The sequence below is a fragment of the Crocodylus siamensis genome, chromosome 9, assembly GCF_052110815.1.
Source record: "Crocodylus siamensis isolate JL-2025a chromosome 9, ASM5211081v1, whole genome shotgun sequence".
NCBI classification, from domain to species: Eukaryota; Metazoa; Chordata; order Crocodylia; family Crocodylidae; genus Crocodylus; species Crocodylus siamensis.
In genome coordinates this window covers 57080388-57102141 of record NC_143403.1, presented here as the reverse complement: position 1 = coordinate 57102141, position 21754 = coordinate 57080388, and the positions used below count along the sequence as shown (strand labels likewise).

At 48.7% G+C, this 21754-nt stretch overlaps 1 pseudogene; it reads left to right on the top strand.

Annotated features, from left to right (window-relative positions):
• Window positions 1–612: 612 nt before the first annotated feature.
• Window positions 613–736, top strand: LOC149857651 (U2 spliceosomal RNA; annotated as a pseudogene).
• The last annotated feature ends 21018 nt before the right edge of the window (window positions 737–21754 follow it).

The following is a 21754-nucleotide window of genomic DNA, read 5'->3' as shown; positions in this document are numbered from 1 at the left end:
CCAAGGCTTTGTCTAGTTTAATCTTAAAACCTCCAAGGATGGAAATTCCACCACCTCTCTGGGTAACCTGTTCCAGTGCTTTACTACCCTTCTAGTGAGAGACTCTTTCCTAATATTTAATCTAAACCTCCCTTGCTGTAACTTGAAACTTATTCTATTGTCTGCCACCACTGAGAACAGTCTAGCTCTGTCCTCTTTGGAACCACTCTTCAGGTAGTTGAGGGCTGCTATTAAATCCCCCCTCAGTCTTCTCATCTCCAGGTTACATGGGCATGTTTACATATTCAATTAATGCTTTAGGTAATGCTCATGAAATCTAGTACCTCCATGGTAAGGTACTAGAAATGCACATTAGCCTATTTTAATGAGCATTAGGTAAAGACCGTGAGTTTTTTGTGATGCTTTAATGCACATTAAAATAGGCTAATGTGCACTACAGTACATGTGTAGACACGCCCAAGAGACCCAGTTCCCTCACCTCTCTTCATCAGTCATGTGCCTCAGCCCCCTAGCTAAAAAAACTAACATAACCCTTTCTTATTCTTATTCTTTGTTTCAGGAATGTGGGCTGATGATCTAGCAGGCTCCCCAGGGCAGGTGGTTGTCCCTAATACGTCTTCCATAGGAGGTCTTTATTGAGTAGATTTTTGGTGTTGGGAGGTGGAACTGGAGCTTGCTCCATCCCTTCCATGCATTGGCCTGATATTGCAGTGCTTCCAGAAGCGGTGCAATAAAAAAAAAATATCTATATATCTGTTTTCCAACAGCTAACTCTAAAATGATTGCTAATGTGAGTCAGTTGAGACACTACCCCACTTGCAGCCTGACTGCTTCAGTAGGAGCTGGGGCAGGTCTGTCCTCTGAATCCTGTCCTAGTTGTAAGGTGCCACTGCAGGTACACAGCTTTACTTTGTCCGGTGATCTCTCAAGTTTGCTCTTCATCTGCTGGAGTTTGGCTCCAGTCCAACGTGCAGGTAAGGCTAGCACACTGCAGTGCTAGAGATGGAGGAGACAGCCCCTGAGGCTGCTTTGTTTTGAAACAACTCTGGCATCTGGTCTGGCTTGAGTTCCCAGGTTACTAAGTCTGAGTATAATGGAAATGTTCTTAGGGAAATTTGCGTAGAGGTGGGGCTGGGAGTTGGGACTTGTTGCTCGTAATACTGGCTGCTTGACTGGGGCACAGTATGTGACGTGTGAGTGCCCAGTACTGACTTCATTCCCTGCTCTACACATCATTAATGTGGCAGAGCCACACCGCTACTTTATTGTTGTCTGTAATACTGTGGCCACATCAGACTTTATCTAGGTTCTCATCCTGGATGCATGGGTGTACTGCACATGTGAGGAGGTGTCAGCAGTCTGTGGTGTATCACCACACTCACATTTTGGACTGCCCTTAAGCCAGTCTTATAAAGTGTGGCATTAAATCATCCAGCTCCAGAGTAAGTCCTGTTTAGTTCAATCCATAAGTTGCAGGGGAGCTCATACCCAGCTGGATAGGGTGCTGGTTTGCTTATGAAGTACTTGAGATGAGAATCAGTCTCATGCCCACTGGCAACATGTAGGGGGTGCACACGCGCCCCCTGAGTGTGGCCATGCACCCCGTATGAAAAGGTGCTGCCAACACTGCTGGTGGTGCCTGCGGGCAGTCGCCACTCGCCACCCCCACCCCCCACTGCCAACACCACCAGCAGTGTCTGCGGGCAGTTTGCGATTGCCACAGTGGTGGCCAGCGGTGTCTGCGGGAGGTTGCCAACCACTGGTTAGTGCTCACCCCAACCCCACCCACTGACAGCACCATGGCTGCCTGCGGGAGCTCCCTGCTTACAGCTGCCATGCTCCCACTACTGACGCCACTGCTACTGCCTGCGGGAGCTCATCTTGCCCTCCCCAGCCTCCAGGGACACATGACATTCATGTTTATCCCACTGTTTGTGGTGGTGTTCAAGTGTCCTGACCTGAAAATTGTCAAATGGCTGCCAAAACCTCCCCCACCAGTGTCCCCTGGATGAGCTACTTGGAGCTCCATCCTGCACCCCACCCTGCCGCAGCTGTTCAGTGCCTGCCTCACTCCCTCCCTCCGCTGCAGGGAGGCTCAGTCTGCCTCCCCACATCCCTTCACCCCTTCCCCCACATCAGACTTACCTCCTGATGCTGCTCACCAAGCCGCCGGGCTGTGCTCCTGGCTGTGTGCATGCACGGGGTATTTATCAGCCACATTGTCAGCCACATCAGGAAAAAAAAGCTGATTTCTAATACTGTCCATTTTCCCTATGTCAGTGCTGATCCGATATGGGGGATCAATGTATCAGTCCACCTCTAACCCCTTACCTGTTTAGGGAAGGGCTTATCCTACCAAACCCACTCAGGTATTGCAAATATTGTCTTTTCTTCATTCTCATGTAGTTTCTCTTGTTCTCTGCTTGCTTGTTGATGTTTTCCTTCTGGCCCCTGTTGCCAGGGAGCTATTAATGAGGCCTGTATGGGCTCATTTGCAGAACATGTGGGTGCAGGTTACACGTGTTAGCTGTACATCTAATGTATTTAAAGTCCTAGCCCCGTTTTGTTCCTCCTGAAGGAACACGGGGAGAGACCTCCCCTTGTGAGTTTTCTCTTTCCCCTGCCTTCTTAGTAGCTGATGCCCAAGAGCTTGGGGCTTCCAAAGATGTCCTGGGAATTGCCAGGTCAAGGAGAAAGCCCTGTGGGCTCTTTCTTGGGGTGGCAGATATGTTACAGAATAGTGTGAAGGGGTCACCTCCTGACTGTTCCCATCCTGTGTCTTTCCCGACAGGGTGGGCATGGACCATGCCGCTCTTGTTATAACTGGCATTGTTCTCAGGATGGGCGCACAAGTAACAATTGGAATGCTTCCACCAATCAGATGTGCAGGCCAGCTGTATATGCCCTTTGAAATGTTCCAAAAAGCAAACAAAGTACTGCAAAACAGGATGCACCATTTCAAACTATGCTGTTTGAAACATTCCCAAGCCCCTTGCGCTTGGAAACAATACAACTGTTACTTCTGTGGGCACCCAAAGATGTTGTCATGGCTTGTTCTTGCTTGGGAGTAGCACAAGCTAGTGCTGCCAGCAAGCAGAGGTCTTTCTCCCTCCCTGCAAGCAACAAGGATCCTTATTTGTTGTTGTTCCTCCCCTACGTCGAGCCTGGGTTCATCAAAGAAATCTTTGAGGGCAGATGCCTAACAGTGTCTCACTGAAGTTAATGGGGGGTCAAGGCACTTAAGGTTCTGGGCACTTCTGCTGAATGGAAGGCAGGGTGCAACAGGCCACACACACAATTAGCTTCCTACAGTCCCTGGGAGTCTTTCCCACCATCTCCTTACCCTGCCAAATCACCAGGATGAGCATGACAAGAGAATGCGTGAGAGTTGGTCTTTTATCTCTTGACCCTTCCCTGCTCCTGGCCCCCTATACTGGCTCAGCCTCTGTCAATTCCCTCAGAAGATGGACAATTTCTAAGAAAGCTGCCATTTGAAACCAGCATAATTAAGGGGAAATAACTTTTTGTGGAATCCAGATTAGCATGATGAGGCCACGTCTGGATCTCTTTACAGTGCATGGCTTGCCAGGAATCTCAGGGCACAGTAGCACTGTTGAAACGAGCAAGAGAAGTGCTTTGAATGCTCATGTTAGCAGCTTTTGGAGAGACCAGGGAGCTGGTAGCTTCCCTCCTTCCCCCCAGTCCCCAGAGCCAGTTTCTAGGAGGCCTTGAGGCTGACACAAGTGACCTTTTTAGAGAACCTCAGGGTTAAACTGGCCTTGAGCTGTCTTGTAAGGAGACATATTATGCAAAGCAGGTCCATGTATCAGAGAAGTTGCATCCTGTTCTGACAAATATGCGTACTCAGCAAAGAGGCGAGGACTCTTAAGGATTCTTAAGAGACAGATAGAAGCCACATGCTGTCCTATGATGGGAAAATCGCAAATTTGCCACTGCATTGTATATATGGTGATTTGATGTTTAAGTCAGTTTTAAAACAGTTGCCAGACAGACAGCACTTTGTGCCCTCAGAGCCCTTGAGACCTCAGCTATAAGTAGTCGCAGTATCTCCTGCAAGGCACAGCAGCAGGCACTGAGAAACATTGGAATAAGGGGTCTTGGAGCTTATACTCTTGCAAACTGGCTCAGCATGAGTCCTATAGCCGTATTCTAGCCTTGGGGTTCCAAAAGCATAGTTTCTCCCATAACAGCAGGGAAAAAGAGATCACCGTTTCATCTTTTCTGTTATCCTGGGTCTGCCTGTGGCCAGGATCAGATACTATAGAGAAAAAAGTGAGACACTTTAACAGTTAAATTTGTATTAGGAAGAATAAAGATTGTGAGGGATTGAAAAAAAAATGTGTAGTCTCTTCTTCTGGGGTTAAGGACCCTTCAAATTAATTTCTGGGGTTAAGGATCCATCTTTAAATTAATTTTCATCTTGAAACTGTTTTTGGCTCCAACCCTGGTATCTAACTTGTCCCTTTTAGATGTATACAGTGGCATTCTGGATAAACTCCCTTTAGGAGTTTATCCTGTTCTGAGACTGTTTTTGAAGTCTCAGAACAGCAGGGACTCCCTGTGCCTAAAGAAGAGTGATTGCTCCTGAAAGCTTGCCAAGAACTTTTTTCCAAATCGCTAGAGTTCCTTTAGTTTTTTGCATGATTTTGGAAAATTGTAATTTTAAAAATTTTAGCTAATTTTCATTAAGAGCATAAATATTCACAAGAGTGACTGTTTGTTACCCCATCAGGCCTCCCCCATGAGAAATCTGCCACCTTTGTAAATGCTCTCATTTTAAACACTGCTGTTTTGTTAATCCGAATAATTTATCTTCTTTTCTTTTTGTTGGAGCCCAGGAGACAAGAAAGTTGCCAATCCATTTTGCTTTAAATCTACTAGTGTTTTATTTTCTGCTTGTTTAAAAAACTTCCAAGCTCTCACTCATAGTGGAAAGTCTGGGACAAGGATGGTACAGAATTCCAAATAATCTAGGTAAAGAACCTTTTAATATTGCTGTACCCTTTTGTTAAATAAAATACAATTCTGGTAATTCAGAGGTGTAGTCTTATGGGCAAGTTTAACTGCATCTAGAATGGCCGGGCCTTGAACTCTTTGGATTGGTCAGGATTGGGTTCATATGCCATTCTTCCTAACAAAGGCCTCAGACCAGTTTACAGAAAGAAAACAGAATAATTTATTATAAACAGAAGAGAATGAGCAAGAGAACAAAACAATGTAAAAAGGAAGCTATAGTATTGACATAAACAAGTTTCAAAAACAATATCCCACCCTGACTTTGTTTGCTAAATGCCTGCTCAGTCCATATCTTTCTTGGGCAAAACATTAATGCAAATATTGCAGCATAAAACAGGGGTTCCCAACCTTTTTGTGTTGAGGACTGGCAAACTACAGACTGGAAGTGACCATGGACCGGGAAATAGCGGACCAGTAGTAACTGGCATACTGCAGGCGGGCAACCAGATCTGTATAAAAAAGGGTTGGCTGCCTGTCTGCTGGTCACTTCCAGTCCTCTGCTTGCCAGTCCATGGTTTGCTTGTCTGCAGTCAGTTCTGGTCCAGCAGCCAACCCTTCTGCGGACTGACACCCAACCCTTTGTGTCCCAGTACTGGGCCACGGCCTGGGGGTTGGGAACCCATTGCATAGAATATGACAGCCCCTGTTGCAGTGGGAGATACGTGTAAACAGTCTGCAAGTGCCTGTTTGGGGATGGGAGGTTGCTTTAATTAGAGCATCTCCAAGAGCAGCTTCATGTATTCAGCATCTCACACTTCAAAATGATGGTGGGGATGCCTTAACTAGAGTTCATTCAACAAGTTTTAAAGTGCCCCACCGCTATTTTGAAGCACAGGGATGCTGAATACATGGGTGGAGTTGGCTGGAGCATGCTAATTAGCATACTCCAGCAGACTCAATTGAATCTGCTCCAGTGTGTGCTGATTAACATGCATCAGAGCAGATGTCCAAGATAGGTATAGGTGCCTTTAGTGCTGCTGATGTGTCTGCCTAGATCATTAGGCCCACACATGCCTTTAAATACCTGCCTCTGATTCCTTCAGTGTACAAGAACTGTGGTTTCTGATATCGGCGGGTGCTACCCAATCAGGAGAGACACAAACAAAGCTGTCTCTAAAGGAATTTACCTTGTCTGAGCTCTTGATCTAAGATAAAATAGTGGACCAGTAGTAACTGGCATACTGCAGGCGGGCAGCCAGCTGAAAATTTATGATCCCTCTTAGGGCAGAGAAAAATTAGTCGGTGGGACTGTTGCCCCAGAAAAGAGCAGAACTATTTCTGCACTCGAAACCTTTGCCACCAAAACTTACATCTGCTGCTGTGTTGCCTTGCTGTTTTTGCCAGGGCCTTGCAGTTTCACTGTAAGAGGTTTTTTTACTAGAAGATGCAGGGAGCCATTTGCAGTGTGAGGACTTGTACCTGTCAAAGGTGCTCACAACAGCCATTTGGAACTGGTGGGTTCCTGCATGAGTTTGCGATAGGCAGTGTTGGCCAGTCAGAATCTAGACACCGTGTGAAGTGGACCTATGTGAGATAGCTTGGTTCTGACTGACTTCTGAACAACACAGTACTAAGGGATTATATAAACCAAGAAAGTGCTCTTGTAGCAGGGGGGCCTCCTTGGGGCCAGTCTGACATTAGCCCACGCGTCTGTTTCTGGGTCAATCGCCTGCCTTCTTGCCTGCCACACCTTGATGATATATAATTATGATATTAATTAGGCGGGAGGCTGCTCATTTTCTTGCCCTGATGCCAAGGGGCGCTCTCTGTGGTCCCTTTCCTCCCCTACACTGCAGCCCAAGCCTTGCAGATGGCATCCACTGTTCTTATCATCACTGGCCCCACAATCTTCCAATCCAGACCCTTAACTAGATTCCCTCCAATCAGGCAGCCTACTCCACCCTCATTCTGGGCTGCGTAGCTCCCTGAACTCTTTCACCTCTCAGGCACGGTCCCCCGGGACCTTTGGCCACATAGGCCCTGGCCTTACCTCCAAGACCCGTCAGAAACCCCAGGCCCTTAGCTCTGGGCATCCCTCACAGTGGGCCCCTGGCTCTTTTGACCGTTCTGGTCCTGTCCCCAGCATTGACCAGTCAAGGGTATTCTACCTCTGAGCCTCTAGCCCCTCTCTCTATCTGGGGTCTGCCTTCTGGCCCCTACTAGGGGTTACCCACCCGGTGGTGGAAGCTGGGGTTATTAAGGCACCCCAACCCACCTTTCACCAGGGTGGTAATTGGCCTGATATTTCCTGGAGGCTCCCGCACCACTGGCAGCCCCACCAGACCACCCACTCCCAGCAGGGTGCAGTTTTAGGTCATGCCCAGGAGCAGGAACCTCCAAACCATCCCCTACAGACCCTGTCCTTACCTCCAAGGATGCTGCATTCGGCCTTGCAGCCAGGCTTTGTTACTGCGTGGCCTGCTGCCAGCAAACTGCTGTGTTTATATAGGTAGCCAGAGATCTAAAAGCAATCAACCACCTGTCAGCTGCTTGGTTCAGCCCAGCTCAGTCCTGAATTGAGCATTTCAAAGTCCCGCCAAAGCTGAAACCCTGAAGCTGTGTTGGGCAACTGGAGAAGGTTTAAACTGTGCTTCACTTTCAAAGTGAAAAGAGTGGATGCCAGCAAAAAGGAAAGCAGAACAGGCACTGGTTCTGATGGGCATCATGATTTTAACAATTACAGAGGAGGTGAACAGTGAAATGGTGACATGGAATCCTTTCCTACCACATGCTGTGTGAAGTGAAACATGAGGAATATGGATTTAAGTAAGACATACCAGAAAGCGAAACTGTAGGTTTTGACAGGTTCTTTAATCATGGATCCATTGCTCAATCATTTTGCATGAGTTTGCACGCACAGCAAAGTGCAGGACATGGACAGAAAAGAAAATAGCACTGCTGGCTCAGAGGAATCCTTTGTAGGAACAATGGACAGTGCTGCAGTAGAGGAACACTGTTCTCAGTGGTGACAGATGACAGAACAAGGAGCAATGGTCTCAAATTGCAGCAAGGGAGGTTTAATGGATATTGAGAAAAAAATTATTACTAGGAGGGTGATGGAATCTCCATCCTTGGAGGTTTTTAAGGCCTGGCTTAACAAAACCCTGGCTAGAATGATCTAGTTAGCGACAGTCCTGCTTTAAGCAGGGGGTTGGACTAGATGACCTCCCAAGGTCCCTTCCAGCCCTAATTTGCTATGATTCTATGAATGGTCTTTCAGTGTAAGAGCAAATGGGATATTTGTTAATGTTGGACACAGGTAGACATGCTAACATGGCACTGGAAGCAGACAGCAGCACTGAAAAACAACCTATGAGCAACAGAAGGCAAACAGGTGAAATTTAGGACTACTGAGTGGCAAGCTTATTCCCAGACATGGAGTATGTGACCTAGATGTATGTGTGAATTCCCCATTGGATAACTTGGAAGGGAGGGGAAAGTATCCATTATTGGGTTACTAATGGATTGAGCCCTTGGTTTCATCAAGAAGTGTACTCATTGAATCTGCAGGGGACCAAAAACAAGTGAAGCAATGTCTTCCAGGGAATAGGGAAGCTCTCAGAATACTCCTGAGTGTCCAATAATTATGCTTCCAACATCAGACATTTTTTCTACACTGGATACATTTGTTGCTCTGGGAATCTAAGCGAATAGCACACCCCTGCAGTGGGTGTTGCAGAGAGAGGGAAAAGGACACTTCTTTGGATTATGATACATAAGAATTAGGTTGAAAGGGAACATTTGTTTCATAAATAACAGGAAAGCCTTTTCAAGATGGCTGATAGCAGGTGCATTTCAACATATCAGCCAGACTCTTGTGGGAACCATTATTAAAACAGTGCATATGCTTGTACGTGTTTTCCAACCTGTTTGGGGGAGATGATTTCTCCACCTGCCTCTGGGATTGTATTCAGTACCTGAGTTTTTCAGGATCTTGAAACACATTTTTGATGGTGTAGAAAGTGATAAGGTCTACAGAGCAAGTGCCTTGACATGGGGGTAAAATAATAGAGGGTCGGGATTGGGGGGTTTGAATAGTTTTAGAAAGCTGAACAAGCAAATGTAAACACCACATAACAAATACATTGGGAAATGTGCATGCTGGCAGGTGCACAGGTGTATCACAGCAAAGTGAAGGTCAGGGCAAATATGGCTGGCCAGCTGGTGAGAGAGAGAGGTTTAAAAAGTATCTGGAATGACCAAGTATTTGGGGAAACATGCCTTATTCAGCTTCCCAGACAAGCAAACTGAGGGTGCTGCTGTGTGAAAATGTGCAGAGGAGGTGGGATACGAATCTCATGGGCTTGAGAAACGGATAATAAGGCCCTGGTTGTAAACATTAAGCTACCCTGTCCACATATGCTTCCACAGAGGATACTGGCACAGTCCCTTTCCAGCAGTATGGACAATATTAGACATGAATGGCTTATGCAGCATGCACACACGCACATACATGTGCGCATGCACACACACGCTCTATAAATGTTTGTTTTTAAATCGGCCAGTCAAACCTGAGCTGTAGCTCATGCTGTAGAGCAGTGGTGCTCACAGTTTTGGCTCCATGGGCCAGATAAACGGTGCAGGGCCAGTCCATGGGCCGGACTGGGCCCGTCACCACCACTCCTGGAATTGGGGTCTGAGGCCCCACACCAATCCCCCTCCCAGTTGCAATCAGCCTCTGGGGACCCATGCCACCTGTACCCGCCCAGGATTGGGCTCCAGGGGCCCCACACTCTGGGAGTAGACCCTGTACCACCCTCTACACTCAATCTAGTGAACAGGGCCATACCTGTAAGCCTTTCCACAGAATTGTGGGGAGCCCTGTGGTCTGGATGACACTGTGCCAGGGGCTGATTCTGGCCTGTGAGCTGGGGGTTGAGCACCCCTACACAAGAGCACTTGGTCAGAATGCCGTGGAGCAGAGTCCAGAGCTAGGTTGTATATATGTCACTCTCATTGTCCCAGTCTTGGCTGAAATGTAGACTGATTTGTCATAACCACTTCTCAGGGTAATACCCTGCAGAGCGTCCTTCTGGCTCTTAGCTAAAGGTAGCTGGGATGACTTATTCCTTATACCATTAATGTAAGGGGGAACCCATCCGTAATACATGGCACTTTTGTTTTCAGGCACCAACATAGTGATCCCTGTAGTGTTACAGAAAACTATGAAATGTCCATGGAAAGGTAATTTGTGGATTCTGACAGAAATCTGATGGGGGCAGAAATTGAACAGGGGCTGCAAACAGGGTAGGCAGTTTGGAGGTAGTGCTGAGGTCAGTACTGAGGCGAGTTTGTGGCCCCTTTTTTGATGGGCAAGTCTTTCAGTTTGGCATAAGGAAGCAGGAAAAAAAAAGGGAATCCTTTGGGGCCAACGAGAAAAAAACAGCCCAGTTCCAAGCGAGTTTGCTAGGGAAAGTCTGCTTGGAAGAAGAGCAGTAAGAGAGAGAAGGCAAACTGAGACCCAGGGAAATGGCTGGAGAATTTTGCGATGCAAGAGCCACTGTCGCTGCCTCTGCTTGCACCTGCGAGGCTTCTGTCCAGGCAGGATAGCTCACTGTTGACACTTCCACCCAGGTCCAGGTTTGGTGCTGTGGGGACTGCGGCTTGCAGCTTCCTTCCATTGATGGCCAGGTCAGGGATTGCTTGTGGTATGAGCAGTGCCTCCTGGTGGTGTCTCTCGGGGAACAGGCAAGAGAACTACAGGAGGAGGTTGCGAGGCTCCAAAGCATCCTCTGCTATGAGGCATTCATCAATTTGATGCTGAAAGAGACCTCTAGAACTGTGTGAGAAGAAATGCCAGATGCAGTGCTAGAGAAGAGAGAGGATATGGACACCCAAGAGGGTGGAAGCTGGAATGCTTGTGACTTCTGGCAGCAAGCAGAGATCTTCACTTCTACCTGCAGCCGTTCATCTGGAGAACAGATATGCAGCCCTAGCAGCAGAGAGGAAGGAGCATGTTCCATTGGTGAAAGAAGACAGGCCAGGCCTCACCAAGGTGGGAAGGATTGACATGACCACCACCAAGAAGTAGTGACGGGTGGTGGTACTTGGCGATTCCCTTCTGCGGGGGATCCATCTGCTGACCTGACCTGTAGTTTCAAGAGGTATGCTGCTTGCCCGGAGCCTTCATCTGAGATGTCATGAAGGGATTATTGAGACTTATCTGGCCCTCTAACTACTATCCTATGCTGCTCATCCATGTGGGCACCAATGATACTGCCAGGGGAGACCCTGAGTGTATCGAGAGTTACTACAGGGCTTTGGGGGCAAGGGGGAGGGGGTCTGGGGCTCAGGTTGTATTCTCGTTGATCCCTCCAGTCAAGGGAAACGGCCCGGGCAGGAGCAGGTACATCATGCAGATCAACACCTGGCTCCGCAGGTGGTGTCACCAGCAGGGATTTGACTTCTTCAACCATGGGATGTTCTTCCAAGGAGAAGGATTGCTGGGAAGAGATGGGATCCACCTAATGAAGAGAGGAAAGAATGTCTTTGCAGACAGGCTTGCTAGCCCAGTGAGGAGGGCTTTAAGGTTTGCTGGGGGATGAAGACCAAAAGCCTGGATGAGTCTTTCTTCAAGCAGCTAGCAAAAGTTTCCTGATCATAGGCCCTGGTTCTGATGGGGGACTTCGGTCACCTTGACATCCGCTGGGAGGGCGATGCAGCAGTATGCAGGTAATCCAGGCAGTTTTTGGAGAGTACTGGGGACAACTTCCTGGTACAAGCGCTGGAGCGGCCAACTAGGGGCCATGCTATTTTTGACTTACTGCTCACAAACAGGGAAGAATTAGTGGGGAATATAGCAGTGGATGGCAAGTTGGGCAGCAGTGACCCTGAGATGATTGAGTTCAGGATCCTGAGCAAAGGAAGGATGGAGAGCAGCAGAATAAGGACCTTGGACTTCAGAAAAGCAGACTTTGACTCACTCAGGGAACTCATGGGCAGGATCCCCTGGGAAGCCAGACTGAGCGGAAGAGGAGTCCAGGAGATCTGGCATTACTTCAGAGAAGCCTTACTGAGAGTGCAGGAACAAACCATCCAGATGTGCAGGAAGACTAGCAAGTATGACAGAAGACCAACTTGGCTTAGCAGGGAACTCTTCAATAAACTAAATCACAGAAAGGAAGCTTATAAGAAGAGGAAACTTGAACAAATAACTAGGGAAGACTATAAGAGCACTGTTTGGGCATGCAAGAATGAAGTCAGGAAGGCCAAAGCACAATTGGAGTTGCAGCTAGTGAGGGATGTGAAGGGTAACAAGGGTTTGTATAAGTATATCAGTAGCAAGAGAAGGATCAGGAAAAGTGTGGGTCCCTTACTGAATGGAGGAGGCAACCTAGTGACAGAGTATGCAGAAAAGGCTGAAGTGCTCAGTGCCTTTTTCAACTCAGTCATCACAGGCAAGGTCAGCTCCAACACTACTGCACTGGGCAGCACAGTATGGGGAGGAGGTGAGCAGTCCTCAGTGCTAAAAGACAGGTTAAGGACTGTGGCAGAAAGCCACCTTGGTTTCTCCCCAAAATCTCTGCCCTGTGACTATGTGATTAGATGGGCCAGCAGAGGATTCACACCTCAGCCTGTCTCTTTAGGTAACCTGAGCTGGCTGCATTCCTGAGGGACGGGGGAAACCTGCCCCCTCTGCCTACGTGACTGGCATCAGCCACCTGGGTGGGGGGCATCTACCTGGGGAGCTGGAATCTGCCTGGTAACAGGTGATAGATTTCAAATTGGTTGGCTGACAGCCAACTGGGGCTGACCTCCACTGGACCAGGTGAATGAGGTCACAGGGGCTATATAAGTTGGGGGGGGAGGAGGCAGTCTCTCTCTTCGGCCATGAGGTGAAGCAGCAGCCATGCGGGGGACACAGAGGAGCTTTACCATCTAAAGTTGGCTCTCTCCCCCAAACTCACAAGCTAGAAACCGCCTGCTTACAGAGGGGAATTTCACCAGCCTCTGGAAGATGCTTGTGAGTAAGCTACTTGAGCTCTGATTAGATATTTAGCTGGCAGTAACACAGATGCGTAATCAAAAAGCTACCTCAGCCACACTGTTTGCTCTTTAGGATTTCTAAGATATTGCCCAATCGTGGACCCTAGTTTACCTTACCCTTTGTAATCAATAAAGTTCTCCTTTTTGACTGGTGTGGGAGACTTATTGTGGGGTGGGTCTAAATTATGCCTAAGAGACCCCTTAGGTCTGCGGACTAAGGGAGACTTTGCTTTTTGCCCCCTGACTTGGGGAAGTGCCCCAAGTGCCTGTACTGGGTCGAGTACCCGTTGAACTATTAGGCCTGTGTTTCCCCGAGGACACAGGGCCGAGACAGATCCTTCTCGGGGTGGTGGTGGCGACGTTACCCCCAGACTAGCGAGTGTGCTCCAGGAGAGGGGTCGGCCAAGCATAAGGCACCCCTAGGGAGGCATTCGGAGCCTGGAAGGTGGTCGGGCACAGGGAGGTGGGCGGCTCAACGCAGGGAGTTGGCTGATGTGATTGGAAAGCCATTGGCATTTATCTTTGAAAACTCCTGGCAATCAGGAGAGGTCCCAGATGATTGGAAAAGGACAAACATAGTGCCCATATTTAAGAAAGGAAAGAAGGAGGATCCAAGGAACTACAGACCAGTCAGCCTCACCTCAGTCTCTAGAAAGATCATGAAGCAGATTCTCAAGGAGTCCATTTCTAAGCACTTGGAGGAGAAAAAGATGATTAGGAACAGTCAGCATGGATTCACCAGGGGCAAGTTATGCCTGACCAACCTGATTGTCTTCTGTGACAAGGTGACGGGCTTTTTAGATATGGGGAGACTAGTTGATGTGGTATACTTTGATTTTAGCAAGGCTTTTGATACCGTCTCCCACAGTATTCTCAATGGACTGTAAGGCAGATAGAAAACTGGCTGAAGCTGTTGTATATGAATCTTGTAGGGCTAAAAGCAAGGCTTTGTAATGCTAAAAGTGAGGCCATTTCTTTATCCTTTCACCTCCATTTCCTTAAAGCAGACACAGCACTTACGAGACGGCTGGGAGGGAAGAGAGGTACTATGTGAGGGTTACTGATAAGATATGAACCTAGCTGAATCCAGTCAACAGGGGAGTCTTGTCAACAGGGGAACCTTGAAGGTTGGGCACAATTTGTTTTTGTTAGATAAAGAAACATCTTGAGACAAAACATATGAGGCATGTAGTCACGAGAGTTAAACTTCGGTGTTCACACTTACAGTGCCGCTTGATTGGATAGAATAGTGATTTAGTTAATAGATGATTGGGTATTTTTACGATCACAAGCTAATCATGAACTAATGCTTATGCACTTAGAAAGTATAAAAAAGTATTATAACTAGTAGGCGGGGTCCCTCTCTGCAGAGGCACCTCGCTCGAGTGAATAAAGATTCTGTATTTGACTTTGGATACTTGCTCTGCCTGATCATTGCCCCAGCCTAGAACAAACTGCACATGGCTTTAAGAGTGTAATTTGTAACAAAGCATTGAGCTCAGAGAGTAGTAATCAATGGCTTGATGTCTAGTTTGCAGCCGGTATCAAGTGGAGTGCCCCAGGGGTTGGTCCTGGGGCTGGTTTTGTTCAATGTTTTCATCAATGACCTGGAAGATGGCATAGAGTGCACCCTCAGCAAGTTTGCAGATGACACCAAGCTGTGGGGAGTAGTGGATATGCTGAAGGGTAGGGCTAGGATTCAGAGTGACCTAGACAAATTGGAGAACTGGGCCAAAAGGAATCTCATGAGGTTCAACAAGGACAAGTGCAAAGTCCTGACTTAGGATGGAACAATCCCATCCTACAGGGATGATTGGCTGGGTAGCATCTCTGCAGAAAAGGACTTGGGGGTTACAGTGTGCCAAGAAGACTAACGGCCTACTGGTCTGCATTGGTAGGTGTGTTGCCAGTAGGTCAAAGGAAGTGATTATTCCCCTCTATTCAGGAGTGATGAGGCCACATCTGGAGTACTGTATTCAGTTTTGGGCCCCCCACTACAGAAAGGATGTGGACAAATTGGTGACAGTTCAATGGAGGGCAACACAAATGGTGAGGGGGCTGGGGGGACATGACTTATGAGGAAAAACTAAGGGAACTGGCCTTATTTAGTCTGGAGAAGGGAATACTGAGAGGGGATTTAATAGCCTTCAACTACCTGAAGAGAGGTTTGAAAGAGGATGGAACAAGACTGTTCTCAGTGGTGGAAGATGACAGAACAAGGAGCAGTGGTGTCAAGTTACAACAAGGGAAGTTTAGGTTAGATATTAGGAAGAATTTTCTCACTCGGAGGGTAGTAAAACACTGGAGCAGTTTACCCAGAGAGGTGGTGGAAGCTCCATCCTTGGAGGTTTTCAAAACCAAACTAGACAAAGCTTTGGCTGGGATGATCTAATTGGGGATGGTCCTGCTTTCAACAGTGGGTTAAACTAGATGACCTCCTAAGGTCCCTTCCAGCCCTCACTTTCTATGATTCTAAGGGCCAGAAATGTTTTGTTATGCTGTCCTCAACTAACAGCATGATTGCAAAAGCTGTTAAACCTCATAGCACATGTCAAAATTATGGACAAATCAAGCCAAAAAGTCCATATTGAGGCCACTGGATGAATTAGTTTCCTGGAGCAAAGCAAGCGTAGATTTGTTTATGTTGTCTAGAAAAAACATCATCCTAGATGATTATTCACTTCCGTGAGAAATCCTTACCGGAAGATACAGCAACTGAACTGGCAATCCTAAGCATCACATTTGTTTTAGCTAGACGTGTAGGTCTGACAGTGGGACACAACTTAGTGGACATGAGTTTACAGTGAATTCAGGTTTACTGTGGTCCCAATTCAGACAGAAAACAGTGTTAAAATAAAGTACCTTTTTCAGCAAACCCTGTTCCCCATCCCCATTGCTAGATGCCAGAACGGCACCCGTGCAGGGCAGGTTGTCACTTGCTGCTCCTTTGAAACCCAGAATGTTTACATTGTGCAATGCTGGTAAGAGACAGGTTAGGCAAAGTACAAATGTGATTAGGGAGTTCTGGGTTTTGTCAACACTGTTTAAACTCCCCCCATTAGATTCACTAACAAATCACAGTGGTGTTACAGGAATCAGTCCATGGATATAGGAGGCTGTCACCCCAGATGGATATATTGCCATTAGGGTGGCCAGAATGAGGCAATCCTTCATGGTTCTAGAAGGGAGGGAAACAAGGGGAGCTGAGATGGCCCTGTTGTTGCAGACAACCTCAGAGAGCCTGGGCACGCAGTCACACTTAGCCTGATTTAAGCCTCAAGTGGGCAAGCATACAAGCCTTTAAAACCTGTTTAAAGCCTCCTGGAACAGTTCAAAACTGTACCAGGAAAATCAAACAGTGTTTTGAACCAGTTCACTGTTATACAGACAGCAAGTGTTCTGTGGCACATCTTTGGTCAGTCCTCCAGCCAGTTTGGGCTAAGGCTAGCCCGCTCACCCTGCAAAGCATCCTGGGATGCTGAGGGACTGTGAATTAACTTGAATCTGGAGGGGATTTGGGACAGAAGTTCAATAAACCAATTTAACCTAAATCAGTCAGGTCTGATACTACAGCCATCCAGGTTTATACTGCACCAGTTTCAGCCATTTTGAAAGGGTTTTATGCGCACTGAATTTCTTTTGTGTTACAGATTTAAACCAGTTTCCAATCACTTATATTGGTTTATGTGTAATTTATGTCCTTAGCACTGGAAACTGTTCAGATGTTACATGTATCTGCATCCACATTGAGCAACCACAGCAGGTTGAGATACCCGAGCTCTAGAATATGCCACAACTAAAACTAATGGGGTGACCCCTACCCAATATTTGTGATGTTAGTATATCTGGAGAGACCCACAGACTCATGTGACAGTACAAGACACCTGACCTGGTATGGACAGAAATAACCCTTAGACTAGCTTAAATGTAGTAAACTTGAAGCAGACAGACATAAGCCTGTTAAAGTGGTTTAAACCTGCCTGGAAAAGCTAGGAACAGAAGTTACACATAAACCAGTTTAAATGATCAGAAGCTGGTTTAAACCAGCAATAGAACAGAAGCTCAGTGCACATAAACCACTTTAAAATGACCAAAACCGGTTTAAGATAAACCTGGTTGGTTGTAGTATCAGACTTAACTGATTTAGGTCAACCCATTTTATGGGACATCTATCCCAGATCCCTTTCTGGATCAAGTTTCATAGTTTCATAGTTTCCTGGTAGCTAGAGTCGGAAGGGACCTAGGTAGATCATCTAGTCCGACCCCCTGCCTTGGCAGGAAAGAGCACCGGGGTCAGATGACCCCGGCAAGGTGCTCATCTAACTTCCTTTTAAAAATCCCTAGGCTAGGAGCCTGCACCACTTCCCCTGGAAGCTGGTTCCAGGCCCTAGCCGCCCTGACTGTGAAGTAGCGCCTCCTAATATCTAATCTAAACTTACCCTCCGCCAGCTTGTGACCGTTATTCCTGGTCACTCCTGGCAGCGCACGGGGGAACAGGGACTCCCCCAATACCTGCTGATCCCCCCTGACCGGTTTGTAGCAGGCCACAAGGTCCCCCCTTAACCTTCTCTTGTGGAGGCTAAACAGGTTCAGGTCCCGTAGCCTCTCCTCATAAGGCTTGCCCTGCTGACCCTTGATCATATGAGTGGCCCTCCTCTGAACTCTTTCCATATCGTCCACATCCCTCTTGAAGTGTGGCGCCCAGAACTGGACGCAGTATTCCAGCTGCGGCCTGACCAGTGCCGCATAGAGGGGGAGGATCACCTCCCTGGACCTGCTCGAGATGCATCTGTGGATGCATGACAGGGTACGGTTGGCCTTCTTGACTGCCTCCCCACACTGCCGGCCCATGTTCATCGTGGAGTCAATGACGACTCCAAGATCCTTTTCCGTCTCCGTGCTGGCAAGAGGGGAGTTCCCCAACCTGTAAGTGTGGTGCCGGTTCTTCCTCCCCATGTGCAACACCTTGCACTTATCAGTGTTAAACCCCATCCTATTCTCATCCGCCCACCGTTGCAACCTGTCAAGGTCAGCTTGTAGCCTATTGCACCCTTCTAGTGCACCCACATCCCCCCACATCTTAGTGTCATCAGCAAACTTGAACAGGGTGCTTTCTACCCCGTCATCCAAGTCACTGATGAAGATGTTGAACAGTGCGGGCCCGAGGACCGAGCCCTGCGGAACCCCACTGCCCACATCCTTCCAGGTCGAGAAGAACCCATCCACTACCACCCTCTGGGTGCGGCCCTCCAGCCAGTTGGCGACCCATTTGACCGTGTGGGCATCGACACCACAGTCTCCCAGCTTTTTGATGAGGACAGGGTGAGAGACAGTGTCGAAAGCCTTCCGGAAGTCCAGAAAGACTACATCCACAGCAACCCCTGCGTCTAATGATTTGGTGACCTGATCGTAAAAGGCCACCAGGTTGGTCTGACAAGACCTGCCACTGATGAACCCATGTTGGTTGCCCCTGAGCATGCATTCCCCCGCAAGGCCCTCCTGGATGTGTGCCAGGATAATTTTTTCAAAGAGCTTACCCGGGATTGAGGTAAGACTAACTGGCCTGTAATTTCCCGGGTCCTCTTTTTTTCCCTTTTTGAAGATAGGGACCACATTGGCCCTCTTCCAGTCCTCCGGCACCTCGCCAGAGCACCACGAGTGCTCATAGAGCCGCGCCAGGGGTCCCGCAATGACCTCAGCCAGTTCCTGTAGAACCCTAGGGTGAAGATCGTCCGGACCAGCGGACTTGAACACGTCCAGCCTCTCCAGAAGTACCCTAACTAACTCCTCGCTAACCCCTGGCCCAGGCGTGTTTCTCCCGGGGCCCGAGGGGGGCCCAGCAGGGAGGTGGCTGAACTGGTCCCTACTTAGGAAGACAGAGGCAAAGAAATCGTTAAATATGTTAGCTTTATCATCTGGCGTGATGACTAAGTTGCCCATCGTGTCCTGCAGGGGCCCCACATTACCCGGGACCCTCTTTTTACCCCCTATGTATTTGAAGAAGGACTTCTTATTGTCCTTAATCCGGGAAGCTAGTCCTATCTCCATCTCTGCCTTGGCCCTCCTGACTGCCCCCCTACATCCTCGGGCGACTGTAACATAGTCCTTCTTGGTGATGACCCCATCTCTCCATTGGGTATATGCCTCCCTTTTAGCAAGGAGACATTCCCGGATGCTCTTAGTGAGCCATGGGGGTTTATGTGCCCTCCTGCTCCCTTTGACCCTTGTTGGGATTACCTCCCTTTGGGCATGGAGGATCGTCTCCTTAAGGAGCAACCACTCACCTTCGACATCTGATTCCCTTCCCCTCTGGGTCCTCAGCGCTTCCCCAACGATCCTCCTTAGCTTGTTGAAGTCAGCCCTCCTAAAGTCTAGGGCTGTTGCCTTGCTGCAGCCCTTTGCCACCTTACGCTGGATGGTGAATTCCAGCAAGCGATGATCACTGTCTCCCAGGTGGCCCATCACCCGCAGCCCCCTCACCAGGTCATCACCCGTGGCCAGCACCAGGTCCAACAAGGCGTCTCCCCTGGTGGGACTGTGCACCACCTGGGTTAGATGGAGGTCCTGCACTCTGGCTAAGAATCGACGTGAGCGATCAGACTTGGCTGACTGCTCCTCCCAGCAGATGTCTGGGAAGTTCAGGCCCCCCATGATGACCACATCCTTAGCCCTCACTGCCTCTGTGAGCTGACCTAAGAATTCCTGGTCGAGCTCTTCTCCCTGGTTGGGAGGTCTATAGTAGACTCCCACCGTTAAGTCTCTCTCCCCTGGACTGCCTTTTACTCTAACCCAGAGCACCTCAGAGTGCCCCCCCTCTACCCCCTTGCTAATTAACGAGGAAGTATATTCCTCCTTGATGTAGAGTGCTACTCTTCCACCTTTCCTTCCTATCCTGTCCCTCCTGTATAGCCTATAGCCCTTGACACTCACCGCCCAGTCATGCGATGAGTCCCACCACGTTTCTGTGATCCCTACTATGTCAGGGCTGGTGACAGCTAGGAGGAGGGCGAGTTAACTCTGTCTCCCAAGATGCTTTGCAGCCCTCAGCTATGCTGCCTGCTCCAGTGGAGCAGGGACTGCCTTACCTCTCTGCTCCTTAGCTTGCTTCCTGTCTGTGTCCGTTAGCCCCTGGGCTATTCCTGAGACTGGCAGCAACTAAGGCAAGGGGCTGGAGTTGGGGATGGTAAGAGTTCCCCTCAGCTCCCTGGGGCTGCCTGGGCTGGGGCGGGGGGAAGCCCATGTACTCTAGAGCTGGTTTGCTGTTACACATGGACACGAGGGGCTCTGTGACAAGAGTCTGGTCAGTCCTTGAGGAGGGATCATCACTCTAGTCCATCCCACCACTGCTGTAGCTGACCACGCTGGTCCATGGCCAGAACTCTACAGTCCCATATTTTTTCTTTTCTTGGCCCTTTTTAACCCATGAGCTCCCTTGCACTGCTTGGTCAATAGAAACTCTTTTTCTAGCAGCCAGCTATACCCTCCCTCCCTACTCGACCATGCTCCCTCACTATGCCCCCTGTCTTTCCTCTCCAGCTTCTGGGCACCCAAAAACATGTCAAAGCACATCCTCCCTCCTGGGCACCCCCAAGTCAGGCAAGTTGCTGTAGAGTTTAGTCAGTGCCAGACTACTGAACTTTACTGAACTCTTGTTTAGGAAAGAAAGAAAAGCAGAGAAGTGAAAATGCCCCCAGCCACAGGTCTCCCAGCCCCTGGAACGACCACATGTGGGTGCCAGCACCCTCCCCCCCCCCGCTGTCCATCTGCAAAGTGTGCTGGGCTGGGATCTCGCTCCCACCCCCCTGGGGACAGAGCCGCAGCACCTCAAAGGTAGCTGTTCCACCTCAGTGGTAGGGAGCCGTACATGTGGACACTTCTGCCCTGTGACAGCTGTGACCCGGTTCTCAATCAGCACCACTCTGGAATGAGCATGACTGGCTGGAGTTGAGCAGTTGGGTGTATATACTAGGTGTGGGTGGAGGGTGTGGGAACTGTGCCTTTAAGAGGCTCTCGCATGGGTAGCAAGGACCGGTTGAATACAGGCTCCAGCTTAAAAGAAGTTGCTGATGAGTTAGAACTTTTGACACCAAGTGAGGCAGGTCTTGTCGGGCTCCTTGTCCCTGAGGGATTACTGAACAGTGCAGATGGGAGCCCAGGGCTTAGAGCTACGAGCACTTTAAATCTCTGAAGTGTGTCCACCTTGGCATTTTACCAGCAGCTGCCTTTCTGCCGGGAGCTTCTTCAGGTGGTTTCCCAATTCATCTTAAGTTTGTGAATGGACTTGATAGCCATGGCAATAAAAGGGAAATTCTGTGGACCGAGCAGGGTAATTTGCCAGGCTGGAGTGGAAAACATGCCTGTGAGAGAGATCAAGCTGCACTTTACTGTACACTGATTTCAGTGGCAGCAGTCAAGCCCCTAGGTCACTTGGCAGGATCGGTGCCTACGTAGACTTAGGATGGGAGCTGCCTCTGGAGACAGTGAGCAAGAACGGAAGTGTGTAGAGCACTGGACGCTAAAGGCTTTTCCTTCAACATGTTCCAGCAACAAATAGGTTAATTGCCCACTCAAAGAAAATGAAAATGTTTTCAAAGAAATGCAGTAAGTGCTGGTGGTTCCCCCTCCACGTTTTGCTTTGAGGGGATGGGAGGAAGGAAGTGTGTAGGGGGAAGGGGGGAGAATGAGAGCCACTAACTTAAAACGGCCTCAGTCTAAATCAGCACTAATCTGT